Source organism: Mobula birostris, chromosome 13 (genome assembly GCF_030028105.1).
Source record: "Mobula birostris isolate sMobBir1 chromosome 13, sMobBir1.hap1, whole genome shotgun sequence".
Lineage (NCBI taxonomy): Eukaryota > Metazoa > Chordata > Chondrichthyes > Myliobatiformes > Myliobatidae > Mobula > Mobula birostris.
In genome coordinates, this window is record NC_092382.1 from 86,983,530 (window position 1) to 87,002,303 (window position 18,774).

General features: G+C 43.8%; 1 pseudogene; it reads left to right on the forward strand.

The window, feature by feature from the left end:
• Positions 1 to 17,820, forward strand: part of LOC140207097 (uncharacterized) — a 31,868-nt pseudogene extending 14,048 nt beyond the window's left edge.
• Positions 17,821 to 18,774: the final 954 nt, after the last annotated feature.

Here is an 18,774-nt window from a genome sequence, read left to right on the forward strand (position 1 = left end):
TTATAACCCAAACATGCTGCTACAGAGAACCCCTTACATCAGCAGTTAACATTACAGAGAAGGCATTTTATTATAACACTACAGAAAAGCCATTTTATTGGCCTTAGCAAATAACATGAAAGAAGAAACCCCCTACATTTTTCTAAAATAAAGATCTCAAAACTGCACACAACAGTCTGTGTGATCTCAGGAGTGCCTTATAGAGCCTCACCATCACATCCTTGCTCTTATATTCAATACCTCTAGAAATGAATATGCCTTCTTCACCACCGACTCAACCTGGAAGTTAACCTTTAGGGTATCCTGCACAAGGACTCCCAAGTCCATTTGCATCTTGGCATTTTGAATTCTCTCCCCATCTAAATAATAGTCTGCCCGTTTATTTCTTCCACGAAAGTGCATGATCATACACTTTCCAACTTTGTATTTCATTTGCCACTTCTTTGTCCATTCCCCTAAACTATCTAAGTCTCTCTGCAGGCTCTGTTTCCTCAACACTACCCGCTCCTCCACTTATCTTTGTATCATCGGCAAATTTAGCCGCAAATCCATTAATACCATCGTCCAAATCATTGACATACATCGTAAAAAGTAACGGTCCCAATACCGACCACTGTGGAACTCCACTGGTAACCGGTAGCCAGCCAGAATAGGATCCCTTTATTTCCACTCTCTGTTTTCTGCCGACAAGCAATGCTCCACCCATGCTAGTAACTTCCCTGTAATTCCATGGCCTCTTATCCTTCTAAGCAACCTCATGTGCGGCACCTTGTCAAAGGATTTCTGAAAATCTAAGTACACTATATCTACTGCATCTTTTTGTCTACCCGGCTTGTAATTTCCTCGAAAAATTATAGGTTTCTTAGGCAGGATATTCCTCTCAGGAATCCATGCTGACTTTGGCATATGTTGTCATGTGTCTCAGGTACTCCGTAATCTCATCCCTAACAATCAATTCCAACAAATTCCCAACTACCGATGCCAGGCTAACAGGGCTATATCTTCCTTTCTTCTGCCTCCCACCCTTCTTAAATTATGGATATTTACAATTTACCAGTTATCTGGTACAATGCCAGAATCTGTCGATTCTTGAAAGATCACCTCTGCAATCTCTCCAGTTACTTCCTTCAGAACCCGAGGGCGCATTCAATCAGGTCCAGGAGATTTATCCACACTCAGACCATTAAGCTTCCTGAGCACCTTCTTAGTCGTAATTTTCACTGCAGAAACTTCACCTCCCTGATACTCTTGAATGTCCAATATACTGCAGACGTCTTCCAGTGTGAAGACTGATGCAAAATACTCATTCAGTTCCTCAACCTTCTCTGCATCTCTCATTACAATATCTCTAACATCATTTTGTATTGGTCCTATATCCACACTTGACTCTCATTTACCCTTTATATACTTAAAAAAGCTTTTAGTATCTTCTTTTATATTAGTCACCTGCTTCCTTTCAATCCATCTTTTCCTTCTGAATGACATTCCTAGATTTCTTCTGCAAGTTTTTAAAAGCTCTCCAATCCTCTATCTTCCCACTAGCTCTGTCTTCCTTGTACGCCCTCTCTTTTGTTTTTACTTTGGCTCTAACTTCACTTGTTAGCCACGGTAGTGTCCTTCTTATTTGGAAAAAAAATCTGTCTTGCACTTCCATCATTTTTCGCAGAAACTCCAGCCATTGCTGCATTGTTGTCCTTCCTGCAAATGTCCCTTTCCAGTCAACTTCGGCCAGTTCCCCTCTCATGCCATTGTAATTTCCTTTATTCCACTGAAATACCAACAGATTAGATTTTATTTTTTCTTCTCAAATTTCAATGTGAACTCAATCATATTGTGATCACTGTTCCCTATGGGTTCCTTATCACCTCTGGATCATTGCACAACACCAAAATCAGTGCAGCCGATCTCCAAGTCCGCTCAACAACAAGCTGTTCTAAAAAGCCATCCTTCAGACATTCTACAAACTATCTCTCTTGAGGGCCAGTACTGACATGGTTTTTCCAATCCACTTTCTTGTTAAAATCCCCAACAGTTATCATGACATTGTGTTTCTGACATGCCTTTTCTATCTCTTGCTAAACTTGCAATCCACATCCCAGCTGCTGTTTGCCGGCCTGTATACAACTGTCATCAGGGTCTTTTTACCCTTGCCATTTCCTAATTCAAACCATAGAGACTCTGCCAATCTTATGCCATCTCTTTCCAATGATTTAATATGATTTCTTGTACACAGGGCCACACCACTTCCTTTGCAAACTGAACTATTTTTCTGATACACCTTATATCCTTGGACGTTCAGCTCCCAATGGCAGCCATTCTTTAGCCAAGTTTCACAGAGGGCCACAACATCATATCTGACAATCTGTAGCTGAATTTCAAGATCGTCCATTTTATTTCTTATGCTGCGTGCATTCAAATACAACACTCTCAGTCCAGTATTTGTTGATATCTGTTTTAATTCCACCACGACTCTATCACCCTGTAACTCATGCCACTGGCTTTGATTAACCTTTATCTCCTGCCTGCTCTTTCTATAGTCTCTGTTGCATGCTATCTTTGATGTATTTCTGTTTTCCCCCTCCTCTGCCCAACCATTCCGGTTTCCATCTCCCTGCCAAATTTGTTTAAACCCTCATTAACAGCTTTATTAAATGTGCCCGCTAGGATATTGGACCCCTTTGGGTTCAGGTGTAACCCGGCCTTTTGGTACCGGTCGTACCTCCCCCTGAAGCAGCCCCAATGATCCAGGAATCTGAAGCCCTGCCCCCTACACAAATCTCTCAGCCACACATTAATACGCCTGATCACGCTATTCTTTCATCGCTAGCACGTGGCACCGAGATTACTACCCCAGAGGTCCACAGGGGTCTGTGTTGGCAACGTTTCTGTTTAAGTTCTATGTCAATGCATCGGATGACAGTATTGATGGCCCTGTGGCCAAATTTACGAATGAAGTTGAATATTGAAAGGCCTGGATAGAGAGGTCGTGGAGGGCTATAGTTTCTGGTTTTCACAATGCCATAAATACAACTTAAATATACAAACAATAGGCTTGCTCCCCGGCTTGAGATCCTAAATTGGAGAATGGCGCTTTATTCACAAAATCCTCATAGCCCACAGTGACTGTGCACTGATCCCAGCAATGGAACCCGCCACTGCAGCCCACAGTGCACTATGTACTGATTGCAAAGTTACGAAATTGCATGTGAATAGCCTCCCCTCCCCCAACTACACTCCTTCTGCATCATCAGCGGACTGGGACATCTCACATCTCGTTGCCTCCACCAGGACATTAAACTGTGAACAACTGTGGTCGGCACTGATCTCTGGGGTACTCCAAAACGATACCTCCTTCCAGTCTGAAAACGACCCACTCATCCAGTCACACACTACTGGCAATTGATCGATCTCCATCGAAAAAGCCTGATAATCTACGCCTGAGGTTCAATACCATTGCTGACTCTGAGTTTACCACCGTCAGATGCCAGGAGGGACATAATAATCAGAAAGTCTCTAGTCGCAGCCGTGTAAATAAAATATGATCTTAGTGTGTGTGTGGCGCATGCTCAGAATGCGAAGGAGACAGACAAACTTCTGAGCCAAGTCACAGACTGATGAAGGGGAGGAATGATCCATTTTGATACAGAGAGGGAAGCACAGAGTTTGATATTGTGCCTGATGCCGGAACTGGTCCCAGTGAGAAGATAAAGTCTTATTCCTCCAAATTGTCTTGAGCTGTGATCGTGTTTTTATCAGAAGGCACCATGGAGGCTAAAATTATCTGAGTTGAAATGTTGTCCTTCACCCACTGAAGTACTTTGTAAACTTTTAATAGTGCAGAAAAGTCAAAGGATTTGTGTATGGGAATCACAAACAATCTCAAGCACGTTAGTTCAGTTGTATCTGTCAGTTCACCAGCGCTTGAATGCCGCCGATCCTTGAATGTGGAGGCGGAGATGCTGGAGAAGACAGCGCCCCACTCGCTACAAGGAGAGCCCGATCACGTGCCCATGTCCGTGCTCTGATTGGATACATTGCCATGACGTTGATAGCAGTGTGATGTCATTTACTGGCTCTCATTTTGAAAGGGATTCAGTCGGCCATCGCAGATACACCAACAGCTTCGCACTGGGAAGCGGCCGTTCACCTGCTCCGTGTGTGCGAAGAGACTCATTCAGTTAACCCACCTTGTGATGCTCCGGTGAGTTCACAATAAATAGAGGCCACATTTCTGTCCGGAGTGAGCAAAGAGTTTTACTAAACCATCCCAACTGCTGCAACATCAGCAACTTCACATCGGGGGGAAGTTCAAATCAGCTCTGTGTCAAATGTTTAACCATCGCGGTGACTGAAGGCAGCTGCAGGTTCATGAGGAACTGTTACTGTCAGAATCTGCAGTTCTTCCAGTTCTTAAACTAGACTGGTGTTTAATATTGTGCATCTGTGAAAGATAAATCAGTTCTGTATCAAATCCTGTGTCTCAGGTACTTACTGTATCTACCACACTCACGATGTACACTAGAGAGGCCACTCGGCCCATCTGGTCCCTGCCCATGTTTCTGTTCCATATCAGTATATAAAAATCTATCCCTGCCGCTCCCCTCTCACTCTCCCTGTGATGACAGGTTGTAACTAGTCACCACTCCGTGGGATAGGAGATTTCCCTTGAATTTCATAGAATCATAGAAATCTACAGCACATTACGACCTTTTGACCCACAATCCTGTGCCGACCGTGTAACTTACTCTAGAAACTGGCTAGAATTACCCTACTGCATAGCCCTCTATTTTTCTAAGCTCCATGTAGCTAAAAAGCTGCTATTGTATTCGCCTCTAACACCGTCGCTGGCAGTGCATTCCACACACACACCACTCTTAGTTTAAAAAACTTCGCTCTGACATCTCCTCTGTACCTACTTCCAAGCAGTTTAAACTTATGCCCCCTCGCGTTAGCGGTTTCAGCCCTGGGGAAAAGCCTCTGGCGATCCACACGACCAATGCGTCTCATCATCTTATACAATTGCATGAATTTCCTGCATGATTTTCTCCAGGCTGAATAAGATGATGAGCTCACTGTGGTTTTGAGATTCTTCAGGGCTCTGGACGAAGCTGGTTAAACTCCTTCTTTCCTGCGCTTTTCAACGTTTTGGGTCATTTTCACCAATTTCAAAGGACTGTGCCTCAAACAGCTGGGTTGTTGCAATACACCTCTAAAGTCTACAGCAGACGAGCGAGTGAATCTTCAATGGAGCAGAGTCAGAAACCAAAGAGTTGCCAGCCTGAGTCAGGGCTTTGGGGCTTCAGAGAGAGACGGGGTCTAGAGTTTACAAAGAGGAGGAGGAATCAGACCAACAGGATATGGCTACAAATTAAAGATCAGAAGCATTTGGAAACTGGTTGACCGAAAAAAAAAAGGTGTTTAATTTCTGCAAACTACTGGTGGAAATCAACAGATTAGACAGCAAATGTGGAGAGGAATAAATGAACAACGTTTAGGCAAAGCTCTTTCAGAATTCCTAGACTGTGTATTCCTCTGCTTAGTTGCTGCCTGAACTTCAGAGTTCCTCCAGCATTTTGTGTGTGTGTGCGTCTCTGTATTTCCAACAACTGCAGATTCTCTTGTGTTTCATATCTGCATTTGTAAGAGGATTGTACTTTGGTGTTAGAAACACGTTGATATTGAGTATATTGTTTCTGCGTTAAAACATCTGCTGAATTTTCCATACACACACAAAAAAAAACTGAAGTATGAATATGGAACTGGGGCTGGAAGAAACTTTTAATGGCAGTGTGATTACCCATAAAGGCCTGCAATAAAAATTTCGCCGTCGCTGAAGCACTGATGAAATGCGCAGGCGTCAAGGTTGTTGACGTCTTTGAATATCACGCATGCGCGCCATACAAAAAAGGCCTCGTGTTCAGTTACAGGTAAGAGTAACACCGACTTTGGGACAATTGCTCTAAATTCTGGACACCGTGGCCCACGATCCCGGGATAGTCCTGCTCTCTTCCCTCTCCCTCAGCCCCATCATCTGTACACGGGCCCCGGGGAGCTTCCGGCTGATGAGGGAATGGGAACCGATGGATCTCTCAGACAGAGCTGAGCTCCAGCTGTCTAAATGCAAGGATTGGGAACTCGGAGAAAGGGAACAAAATCTTTTACATTAGCTGTTAAGAAAATCACCTTTGTTCTGCCCCCAATCACAAACGAGAGAAAATCCGCAGATGTTGAAAATCCAAGCAGCACACACAAAATTGCTGGAGGAATTCAGCATTTGTACTCTTTTCCATAAATGCTGCCTGGCCTGCTGAGTTCCTCCAGCATTTTGTGTGTGTTGCTTGTTCTACCCCCTCTTGTTCTGGACCCTTTTTGTGAGGACATTTTTTGACCCATTCTCTCTGGGTACATAATGATATCAAACACCTTTGTCCTGGGCAACAAGTAGCTTTCATATTACAAATGTGTCAGACTCCAATGAGACAGACTACTGCCCTTCCCTTCATATTCATTCACATTGCCATCAATGAGTTCACCACCGTTAGCCATCTGGGGGAGGGTTCAGGGGAAATATGCATGTACAATACAGAAATTGATGTTACCTGTGTTTATTATGGCGATGCAAAAGTTGCTGGAGAAGTTGCTAGTGGGAAGAACCGGAGAGATATTTCGTAATCTTACTCATTTAAGCATCATTTAGCAAGCAAATCACATATAGGCGGCGTGCAAAAGCTCTGGTGAGAAAATCCTTCATTACCTGCTATAGGCCTGCTACATAGGCTGTGTGAGAGTGCAGATGAACCTGATCGAACCCAGGGGAGTTCAAAGTCCTTATTGACAGTGAATTGCTCACTGTTGAAATGAATACCTTTATAAATAAAATTCAGTTTACACATGTTGTCACTGGGTAAAAATTGCACAGTACAAGATTTTTGCGCACACTGGTCATTACAAATTAGAGGGAACATTGGTGGGGAGGCGGGAAGACCTTCAGTGTCCCTGACACCCTCACATACCTGACTCCCTGTAACCCTGCACATTAGAGAGTTGGAGCTGGAAATGGATGAATTCCGGATCATTCGAGAGTCAGAGGGGATGATGGATATGACCTGAAGATAGGTGAGTTACATCAAAGGTGCAGGACCCAGGAAACTGGGTGAGAGTCAGGAAGTGGAATGAGGTTAAGTAGCCACAGCAGAGTACTCTTGTGGCCGTCCCCCACGACAACAGGTAGACCACTTTAGAAACTGATGGGGGGATTACCTGGCAGAGGAAATTCAAAGTGGTGATCGGGGATTCATTAATTAGGGGAACAGAACTAGAAGGGGACTAATATCCTAGTGGTCATGCTTGCTAATGCCAGAACAGATAGTGGAGACATTGAATTGAATTGACTTTATTACTTACATCCTTCATGTACATGTGGAGTAGAAATCTTTATGTTCCATCTCCATCTAAATGTGCAATTTATGGTAATTTATAATAAATAGTATGTATAACAGGACAGTCAATATAATATAGAAATACAATTGTATCAGCATGAATAAATCAGTCTGATGGCCTGGTGGAAGGAGCTGACCCAGAGCCTGTTGGTTCTGGCTTTTATGCTGTGGTACTGTTTCCTGGATGGTAGCAGCTGCAACAGTTTGTGGTTGGGGTGACTTGGGTCCCCAGTGGTCCTTCAGGCCCATTTTACACACCTGTCACTGTAACTGTCCTGATAGTGGAAAGTTCTCGTCTGCAGATGCGCTGGGCTATCTGCACCACTCTGTGCAGGGTTCTGTGATTAAGGGAAGTACAGTTCCCATTACCAGGCAGTGATGCAGCCAGTCAGGATGCTCTCAATTGTGTCCCTGTAGAAAATTTCTTCACATATGGGGGCACATTCAGGTTGTTGAAGTACCTGTGGATTCACAGGGTACTGAACCTCGTGTTGAAACTCAGTTAAAGTCTGAGGTGTCTGACTTGGTTGAAAAGGAATGCAGTCCTTTAGTGTCACATGCACTTGGTTCAGTGAATAAGGGGTTAACCCTGGTACCAGTGGAAATTGAGGTTTCTCAGTCACTTGTGTTAGTTGGTGATGAGATGAAAATTGCTGAGGTAAATGTTATTGAAGATATTGAGAAGGGTGTTGTTTCTGAACCTTTGAATAAGGTAAATTTAAAGTCTGGATTGGTTTCAGGACCGTTGACCTTGCTGAGAGGACAGTGGTTTGGTAACAAGGTGCCTGCTAGTCTGTTACAGTTTGTTTTACAATTTAGGAATAAACAATGTGGGATTCTTTGTCAAGTTTGTGGTGTGGAGAGACAAAACTTGAAGTGTTGTTTTGACCAGGAGGGACCATCTGCCGGTGTTATTATGGAAACATGTAGAACTACGGATCTTGGAGATAAAATTAATGACTTGTTTGGAATTGATGACTTGTTTAGAAGTTCAGCAAATAGGCTTAGTTTGGAAAACATTGGTGATAAGCTAGCACCTGTGCAGCGTGAAGTTCAGGCAGATATCCGAGCTGATAAGCAAGCTGATCACGTGATGGTTAATTGTTCTGTTTCGAAGTGGACAAGGGACAATGGGTGATCAAACACCATTTTGAATATAACAGAATCTGGTTTTGCAGGAATTTGACTTTTTATACCAAAGCATGTGAAAGATAAGGACAATATCGTGGTAGACTGATTGTCTGAGTGTTAAGTTTAAAAGTGAAATAGAAACTAGTATTTGTATACGCTTCTGTAATGTGCTACATGATAATCACATATGTATTGCTTTATATTCTGTAATGTGCAGTTAAAACCTTTTGATCTTTGATCAAAATTTTGCTTTCTTGTGGGGAGGTGTTATGTGCTCCTAGGGTTCATATTTTCTGTGGACTGCACTTTAAAACGTTGGTAGAATGAGACTGACTTTTGGACACTGTTTGAGCTGTTACAGAGAGAGAGAGGGACGAAGCTGTTATACGAGAGATGGTGTTATACGAACTCTAAAGTGTGTTTACACTGATGCAAGGACGCTGCCTGCTTGTGAGTTCTTACAGAGAGAGAGCGACATGGTGACTGAGGGTGGGGTTATTTGATGGACAGCTGGTGTTCAGCGTGCTGAGATAAACACAAGGTCAGTTGGTTGTTATCCAGACACACGTAGACACACATGGTTTCGGACACTGGGTGAGCTTTGTTGTGCCCACAGAAGGGTGGGTTTTTGGAGGATCGATTGGGAGAATGGATAAGTGGCTCTCACAGTGTGGCAAAGGTTGTCCGGTTGGAAGTTATCCGTGTTTCCAACCCTTGCCTGGGTTGATAACTTTACCACAGAAGACGGTCTCCTTTTTGTGGTCACATTCGGTGACTTTAAAGGAAAAGAAGAGGGGAGAGGAAGGTTTGAAACAGAAGAAACCTAGTGACAAAGAGGTCACTGTTTGGACTGTCACTCTAAGTAGCCCATAAGGGTGAGTTTGAGTTCCATTCGAATGCGAAGGTGTGGTTATAACTTAGTTAATCCACAAGAGTGGGTTCTCTGGTGAGGGGAGTACCTTTGTGAATACCACGTGTGTGTTACCCTTGTCTGGGTGTGGTAGCTCACTGAACAAAGGCACCCTCTGGCAAATCACTGTTGGAGTTATTTCATATGTCATGGAACTGGATAAGTGGCTATCACATTGTGTGTTTGGGGTAACCTTGTGTGGAAACTCCCTGTGTGTGATAATCCTTGCCTGGGTTGGCAGTTTTACCACTTGAAGAGGGTCCCCTTGGTGATAGACTACTGTTGGTGATAATCCATACATGGATTCTGTTGGAGTACCCTGTGGCCACCACTTTGAGATGTCCCGTAGCTGAATTCGGGTGTGGTACCACTTGTGCTGAAAGGATATTTGTTGAAGATCACTGTCGATGATACTTTGTGTGTGGAGTGGAACAACTTTGGAGATAAAATCGACTACTACTGTTATTTTGTTTTGCTGTCGTGGAATCTGTGGAATATTGACATAATTGCCTTCTCACAACATTCGCCTTTTGGATTACAAACATCTCTCATTAATTATCCTGAGCGTTGAACTGAACTGTCTTACCTTCCATCGTAAGACTGTATCCAATTACCACCTAAGCTTGAAGAAGTTTGGGTTTTATATTTACACATTTGTATATGCAAAAGTTCTGCTAACCTGTCTGATTTACCTGGTTATATATCACTGTATTGCGTAATTACTAATAAAAATAGCATCAGTTGAAAGCAATACCAGACTTCAGCTGTTTTTTGATTTCTGCTGGTTCGTTAACCTGTTACGGGGTACGTAACAGACACCAGTCAGATGTCGTTCAGACTTCAGACAAAGTCAGCGATCAAATGGCTGAGCCTGGTGCGGCGAACGTGCTGAGCTGTGTAGATCAAATGCAAGAAGCATTTTGGGAAAGCCAGATGGGTTCAGTGCATTGAATTATGATATTGTTACCTTTACTGGGAGCTGGTTGCACCCAACTGAGGAATTGAGAGGAACAAATTTACAGAGAGATCGCAGACTATGCCAAGAAACAAAGATTGATATAGTAAGTAATTTTATCTTTCCATATGTTGACTGGGACTCCCATACTGTGAAAGGACTAGATGGGGCAGAGTTTGTCAAATGTGCTCTCAATCAGTAGAATTCCCATTGTAGAAGTGTGCAATAGGCTATCAGGAAATTATCCAGGGCTAGTGGCAGAAATTATTGTATGGGGACACATTGCACCTCGTGATCACAAAGCCATGAGATTACAAGTAAATATGGAAAAGAGACGTCTGGACCACGGGTTGAGATTCTAACTTGGATAAAGGTAAATTCTGATAGTATCAGAAAGGATCTGACAAGTATGGTTTGGGACAGACTGTTTTCTGGCAAAGGAGTACTTGGTAAGTGGGAGGCCTTCAGAAGTGAAATTTTGAGTGTGTAGAGTTTGTATGTGCCTGCCAAAATAAAAGTTGAAAGGTAACTGGTGCAGGGAACCTTGGTTTTCCAGAGAAATTGAGCCCCGGGATATTTTGTTCTGCTAAATGCCTCAGGCTGTTGGGTGCTACCAAGACTCATTAGTGACTACAGTATTATAATTCCATGCCCTGAGCTCATCTGACATTTTTTTTAGTTGTCTTCTGTTAGTTTCTAAAAGTTTCCTAACAGTTTTTGCTCTTTTGTTTGCCCTCTCTTTTGCTTTTACGTTGGCTTTGGCTTCTCAGTTCAGCCACAGTTGTGCCCTCCTGCCTTTCCAATGCTTCCACTTCTTTGGGATGTATCGATCACTCAGCTCCGGCATTGCTCCCAGAAACTCCAGCCATTGCTGCTCCATTGTCACTCCTACCTTTTCCCTTCCAAACAAGTTTGGCCAGCTTCTCTGTCATAGAAACATGGAGAAGGTCAGTGCAGAAACATGCCCACTATGGACGATTCAAATGGTAATATATATGAGGAGACAAAATAGATGGTGGAGATTTTAAATAGTATTTTTGCATCTGCATTTACTCAGGAGATGGATACAAATTCTATAGAAGTGAGGCAAAGCGGCATCAACTTCATGGACTGTGTACAGATTACAGAGGTGGAGGTGATTGCTGTCGTAAGGAAAATTAGCGTGGAAAAATCCCCAGGGCCTGACAAGTTGTCCCCTGGGACCCTGCGGAAGGCAAATGCAGAAATTGTCAGGGCCTAAGCACAGATATTTAAATCATCATTAGTGACAGGTGAGGTACTGGAGGATTGAAGGATAGCCAATGTTGTTGCACTGTTCAAGACAGGCTCTAAAAATAAACTAGGAAATAATACGTTGGTGAGCTGGACGTCAGTAGTGGGAAAGTTATTGCAACGTATGTGCAGGAACTAGTTATATAAGTATAGTGGACGAGTAACCCCACAATGTAGTGTTTGTGCCCCAGTTGACTCCCGTAACGTGAACCACCGTCGACCCCGCCAACAGTGAGATCGCTTTGGTGTGGATATGGTGTAATGCACCCCAGTACAAGCCCACAACACAAAATATCAAACAATACACAGTGAGTGAGTAAATGATTACACTTTGTAGTTACTTCTTAGTGCTGGGTTCGTAGAAACAGATAAAATAAAGGCACCAAATCAGTATACTTATCAGTTTTGTGCCCAAAAGATTTTAATACGGTGGAGCTCACGCCACCAGTTCCATCCACAACGACCATCCGAGCCTCGGGCCACCATTCGAACCGCCGAGCCTCAGTAGCCGCCATCCACTGCCCACATGTCCGTCCTCTTTGCTCGCCTCCCAAAAAGACTACAAACTAGCTCAGTTCATTCATACAAGATAACATAACAAACACTCCATTGGTTAGTTCCTCCCCCTTATCTGCAGTTAAAACCCAAACATTTCAGTTACAGTGACCCATTACATCATTAGGTAACATTACAGACAGGCCATTTCATTATAATGCTATAGAGACGCCATTTTGTTACCCTTAACCGTTAACATTACAGTTGACATTACTGAAAGCCCTACATAAGTATTCAGATAGATGTGGACTGATTAAGTTGGCAGCATGGGTTTGTGTGTGGTAGGTCATGTCTAACCAAACTTATCGAGTCTCACGAGGATGTTATCAGGAAAATGGATGAAGGCAAGGCAGTGGATGTTGTCTACATGGACTTTAGCAAGGCACTTGACAAAGTCTCATATGGGAGTTTGGTCAAGAAGGTTCAGTCACTCAGCATTCAAGATGAGATAGTAAATTGGATGAGACACAGGTTTTGGGAGAAGTCGATGGTTGCCTCTCTGACTGGAGGCCTGTGACTAGTGGTGTGCCACAGGGATCAGTGCTGGATCTGTTGCTGTTTGTCATCTATGTCAGATATCTGGATGATAACATGGTTAACTAGATCAGCACACTTGTGGATGCCAGCAGGATTGGTGGTGACGTGGACAGTGAGGACGACTATCATGGCTTGCAGTATGATCTAGACCCACTGGAAAAATGTGTTGAGAAACAGAAAATGGAATTTAATGCAGACAAGTGTGAAGTGTTGCACGTTGGTAGGAACAAGGTCTTACACAGTGACTGGTAGGGCCCTGAGGAATGCTGTAGAGGGAAGGGATCTGAGAATACAGGTCCATAATTCAATGACAGTGGTGCCCCCATTAGATAGGGATGGAAAGAAAGATTTTGGCTCATTAGCGTTCATAAATCTGTGATGATATCCTGAGATCTTCATTATGGACTGTGCTTTTAAAGAGAGAGAGAGAGAGTGTGCAGCTGTACAGCACAGACAACGTGTGTGTGTGTGTGAGAGAGAGAGAGAGAGAGAGAGAGAGAGAGAGACACACACACACACAGACTGCTCACAGTTTGTTTGGGATTTCTGCAAAGACACTGCCAGCTACTCGGTTCCTACAGAGAGAGAAGGGAGGAGCTACTTGATGGACAGCTGGTGTTCAGCACAATAGTATCTGAAACTAGTGTAATTGCTTGTTTCGTAGGACACGCAGACGCACTAAGGTAAGGTGAAGTTACCACTATCCTGTTCAGGTGCCCACGAGAGTGGGACTGAGGATCAATCGTGAGGGATCGATCTGTGGTTATTAGTGCGTGAAAGAGAGACCCTGTGGAGTCTACCAGTGTGTCTAACCTTTGCCGGGGTTGGTAGACTATCACTTGAAGACAGTGCTCTTAAATTGGTCAAGTTTGGCTAACTTGGAAGTCTTGGAAGACAACGGGAAGATCAATGGCATCAGCTCACCTGAGGAACTAGATATCTATCTATCTATCTATCTATCTATCTATCTATCTATCTCTATCTCTATCTCTATCTCTATCTCTATCTCTATCTCTCTCTCTCTCTCTCTCTCTCTCTCTCTCTCTCTCTCTCTCTCTCTCTCTCTCTCTCTCTCTCTCTCTCTCTCTCTCTCTCCTCCCTCCCTCCCTCCCTCCCTCCCTCCCTCCCTCCCTCCCTCCCTCCCTCCCTCCTCTCTCCCTCCCTCTCTCTCCTCTCTCTCCCCTCTCCCCCTCTCCCCCTCCCCTCTCCCCCCCTCCCCCTCTCCCTCTTCCCTCCCTCCCTCTTTCCCTCTCTCTTTCCCTCTCTCTCTCCCTCCCTCCCTCCCTCTCTCTCTCCCTCCCTCCCTCCCTCTCCATCACTACTCAACTCAATACCACGAACTGAACTGATTTCATTTACCCATCATCATAAGACTGTATTCATTTATCCCCAAGGCTTGAAGAAGCTTGGTTTTTATATTTCCACACATTTATATGCATGAACTTTGCTAACCTGTTTGATTTATCTGAATTTATATGACTGTATTGTGTAGTTACTAATAAACAGCATTAGTTAACAGCAATACCAGACTCCAAAGTGTTTTCCATTTCTGCTGGTTCTTTAACCCATTATGGGGTACGTAACAAACCAAAGTACTGATTACAGGAGATAGATGTTATATTGACGTTGTGTAAGACATTGGTGAGTCCTAATTTGAACTATTGCATGCAGCTTTGGTCACCTACCTACAGGAAATATGTAAAAGAGGTTGAAAGAGTTCAGAAAAAATTCACAAGGATGTTGCCACGTTTGGAGAACTTTGATTATAAGGAAAGGTTGAACAGGTCCCTTTATTCCTTGGAATGTAAAAGGTTGAGGGGAGATTTGATGGAGTTTTACCAAAATTATGAGGGGTGTAGATAGGGTAAATGCAAGCTGGCTTTTTCCACTGAGATGGGGTGGGACAACATCAAGAGGCCATGGGTTAAATGTGAAAGGTGAAATGTTAAGGGGAACATGAGGGGAAACTTCTTCACACAGACGGTCATCCGGGTGTGGAATGAGCAGCCAGCACAAGTGGTGAATGTGAGCTCAATTTCAACATTTCAGAGGTTTGTGCAGGTACCTGGATGGTAGGGATATGGGAGTAGAAAGATTTAAATAATTCAGCACAAACTAGATAGGCCGAAGAGTCTCTTGCTGTGTTGTACTTTTCTATGACTGTGACAAAAACCTGAAATAATACTAATATTCACGCTAATTCCTTTTAAAAGACCAACCATTCATGTCAGCAGAAAGTGTATACATGGTGTTAAAACTGTGGCACTTTAAATTAACAGTGCATAAAAGAAAATCCGAGCTGCAGGTCAACAAAGGCTATTTGCATGAGAGTGTTTCAGTTACTGTGGAGCCAGACACCCATGTAGCTCAATGGGAACAGGGAATAATACCAGTGGGGAGAGGCAAACTGAGCCAGGTCACAGATTGGAGACGGCAGAAATGCCCCATTCTTATAGCGACAGGAAGAGTATCAGAGAGTTTAATTCCAGGTACCAGATACCATTTAATTCCAGATACCAGCACTCTGGCCAGTTAGAAGATGATTTCTCCTTCCAACTTGGGTTGACCCTCACTAATACTGTGATGTCAATCACACCTTGGTGACTAAAGAAATCTCATCTGAAATGTTGTCCTACACCCATTGATGGCTTTTGTAAATCTCTTTACAGGTTGAAAATTGCAAGGAATTTCTCTACAGGAATCTCAAACACAACACACCAGTTATTCTATCTCTGTCCAGATATTTAAGAAGTGGAACAAAGGATTCCAATCGATCATCCTTCCTATTCAGACTGTGGGGAGGGATTCACTCGATCATCTGACTGACTGGCACACCTGTCATTTTACCCATGGGGAGAGGCCATTCACTTGTTCAGACTGTTGGAATGGATTCCCTCGGTCATCTCAGCTGAAGGTACATCAGCAAGTTCACACTGGCCATTCACATGTTCTGTGTGTGAGGAGCGATTCAGTCAGTCTTCCCACCTGTGGACACACCAGTCAGTTCACACTGGGCAGAGGCTGGTCATCTGCTGAATTTGTGGGGAAGGATTCACTCGGTCATCTGACCTAATGGCTCACCAGCAAGTTCACACTAGGGAGAGGCTGTACACCTGCTCAGACTGTGGGAAGAGATTCACTCATTCATCCAACCTACAGAGTCATCAGCGAGTCCATACTGGGGAGAAGCCATTCACCTGCTCAGAATGTGGGAAGAGATTCACTGAGTCATCCAACCTACAGCGTCATCAGCGAGTTCACACTGGGGAGAAGCCATTCACTTGCTCAGAATGTGGGAAGCGATTCACTCAGTCATCCCACCTACAGAGTCATCAGCGAGTTCACACTGGGGAGAAGCCATTCATCTGCTCAGTCTGTGGGAAGAGATTCACTCGGTCATCCGACCTACAGAGTCATCAGCAAGTTCACACTGGGAAGAAGCAGTTCACCTGCTCAGAATGTGGGAAGGCATTCACTCGGTCATCTGACCTACAGAGTCATCAGCGAATTCACACTGGGGAGAGGCCATTCACCTGCTCAGTCTGTGGGAAAGGATTCACAAAGTCATCCAACCTACAGAGTCACCACCGAGTTCACACTGGGGAGAAGCCATTCACCTGCTCAGTCTGTGGGAAGAGATTCACTGAGTCAACCAACCTACTGGTACATCAGCGAGTTCACACAGGGGAGAAGCCGTTCACTTGCTCATTCTGTGGGAAGGGATTCACTCAGTCATCCACCCTACAGAGACACCAGCGAGATCACACTGGGGAGAAGCCATTCACCTGCTCAGAATGTGGGAAGGTATTCACTTGGTCATCCCAACTACTGGCACACCAGTCAGTCCACACTGGGGAGTGGCCATTCACTTGCTCAGAATGTGGGAAAGGATTCACTCAGTCAACCCAACTATTGGCACACCAGTCAGTTCACACTGGGGAGTGGCCATTCACATGCTCAGAATGTGGGAAGGGATTCACTTGGTCATCCCAACTACTGGCACACCAGTCAGTTCACACTGAGGAGAAGCCATTCACCTGCTCAGAATGTGGGAAGGGATTCACTTGGTCATCCCACCTACTGGTACACCAGTCAGTTCACACTGGGGAGTGGCCGTTCACATGCTCAGTCTGTGGGAAGAAATTCACTCGGTCATCCCATCTACAGAGTCATCAGCGAGTTCACACTGGGGAGAAGCCGTTCACCTGCTTAGAATGTGGAAAGGGATTTACTCGATCATCCCAAGTACTGGCACACCAGTCAGTTCACAGTGGGGAGTAGCCATTGTTATGAATCCCTAGGTTTCGTTTGCTGTGGACTGTCATTTTAAGAGCGAGAGAGAGAGAGATTTAGAAGGGGAATCAGTCCAACTTGCAGCTTGTTTACATCACTCGCAGCTTGTTCAGTTTTAACCAAGGACACAGACACTCAGAGTCAGACGGAGACGAAGGAGAAAAAATAGAAGGATCGAAACCAGGGAACTAGTGGCCAAGGGTCACTGTTTAGAACTTTCCTATGCCCACAAGGGTGGGCTAATTATTGATTCAGCGAACATCGAATGTGTGGTTGTCACCTCGTTTGATCCATAGGAGTGGATCGGATTGGGGTATCCTGTGAAGACCACTTATGTGTTAACCCTTGCCTGGGTGTGGTCTGGTAATTCACTTGAAGACGATACCCCTTGTGACAAGTCACTTTTGGTGATAATTCGTATGTGGATTTGGAATGACGACGAATAAAATCTGCAGCGACTGTTCTCTCGTTTTACCACCGTGGAACCTGTGGAATTAGACATAATTGCCTTCTCTCGACATTTACCCTGGATTACAAATATCTCTCTCTCATCACCTATTCCATGGGTGAACTGAACTTTCGTACTTTACCATCACAAGACTCTAAGCCTTGTTTCCCCCGAGCTCAATAGTTTGGGAGTTATATTTGAACTCATATATACACATAATACTGTTCACTTTTGTTTATCTTGCTTAAGTTACTATATTAAAGTAGATACTAATAAAGATAGTGGTTTTAACATCAAAACCAGACTCCAGATATAGTCTATTGCTGCTGGTTCGTTTCTAAAGCATTACAGTTCATAACAAAATTTGGGCCTGTGTCAAATTTGGGGGTGTATTGATTGATTAATTATTGATTTCATCAGTGAAATCCCTTTTGATTTATTTGTGTGTGGAAAATGATCAGCAATGGATGTTGATAGATTTTTCAAAGTGCCAACCTCTGAGGCATTAGAGGATGCCAGAAGGATTGAGTTGTTGAGTATTGCTAAAAGGTTAAAGTTTGCTAAGGTGAAATTGGCAATGAGGAGGGCACAGTTGCAGAGGATAATAGCTGAGCATTATGTATCTGAGGGTGTGTTTAAAGTGGAGGAGTTGGAGGTGTTTCCTGAAAGTAAACTTAGTAAGCTTGAGCTCCCGTACAAGTTAGAAAAATTAAAGATGGAGGCTGCGGAAAGGTAGATGCAGTTTGAGGCTAGAGAGGCAGAAAAACAGAGGGAGGAAGCAGAAAGACGGAGGATGTTCGAGCTGGAAAAGATATAGAGATTGTAGCAAAGGGGTCTGGCATTAGACTCTGGTGATAAGTTTGAGGCCAGTCAGGAAGTTAAATTGGTATCTCCATTTGATGAGGCAGAAGTTGATAAATACTTTGCATTTGAGAAGTTTGCTCAGAGTTTAAAGTGGCCAAAAGAGGGTTGGCCTATTCTCTTACGAAGTGTAATTCAGGGGAAGGCTCAGCAAGCCTATTCTACCTTGACAGTTGATGAAGCAGCTGATTGGGACATAGTGAAACAGGCTGTGCTCAAAGCTTACGGCTTGGTCCCAGAAGCAAAAGTTTAGAAATTTGAGGAAATCTGTTATATGGAATTTGCTTATGAAAACTTTGTGTGTATTGACCGCTGGTACACATATAAAAATGTAAATGATGATTTTAACAGCTTGAAAGAGTTGGTTTTAATT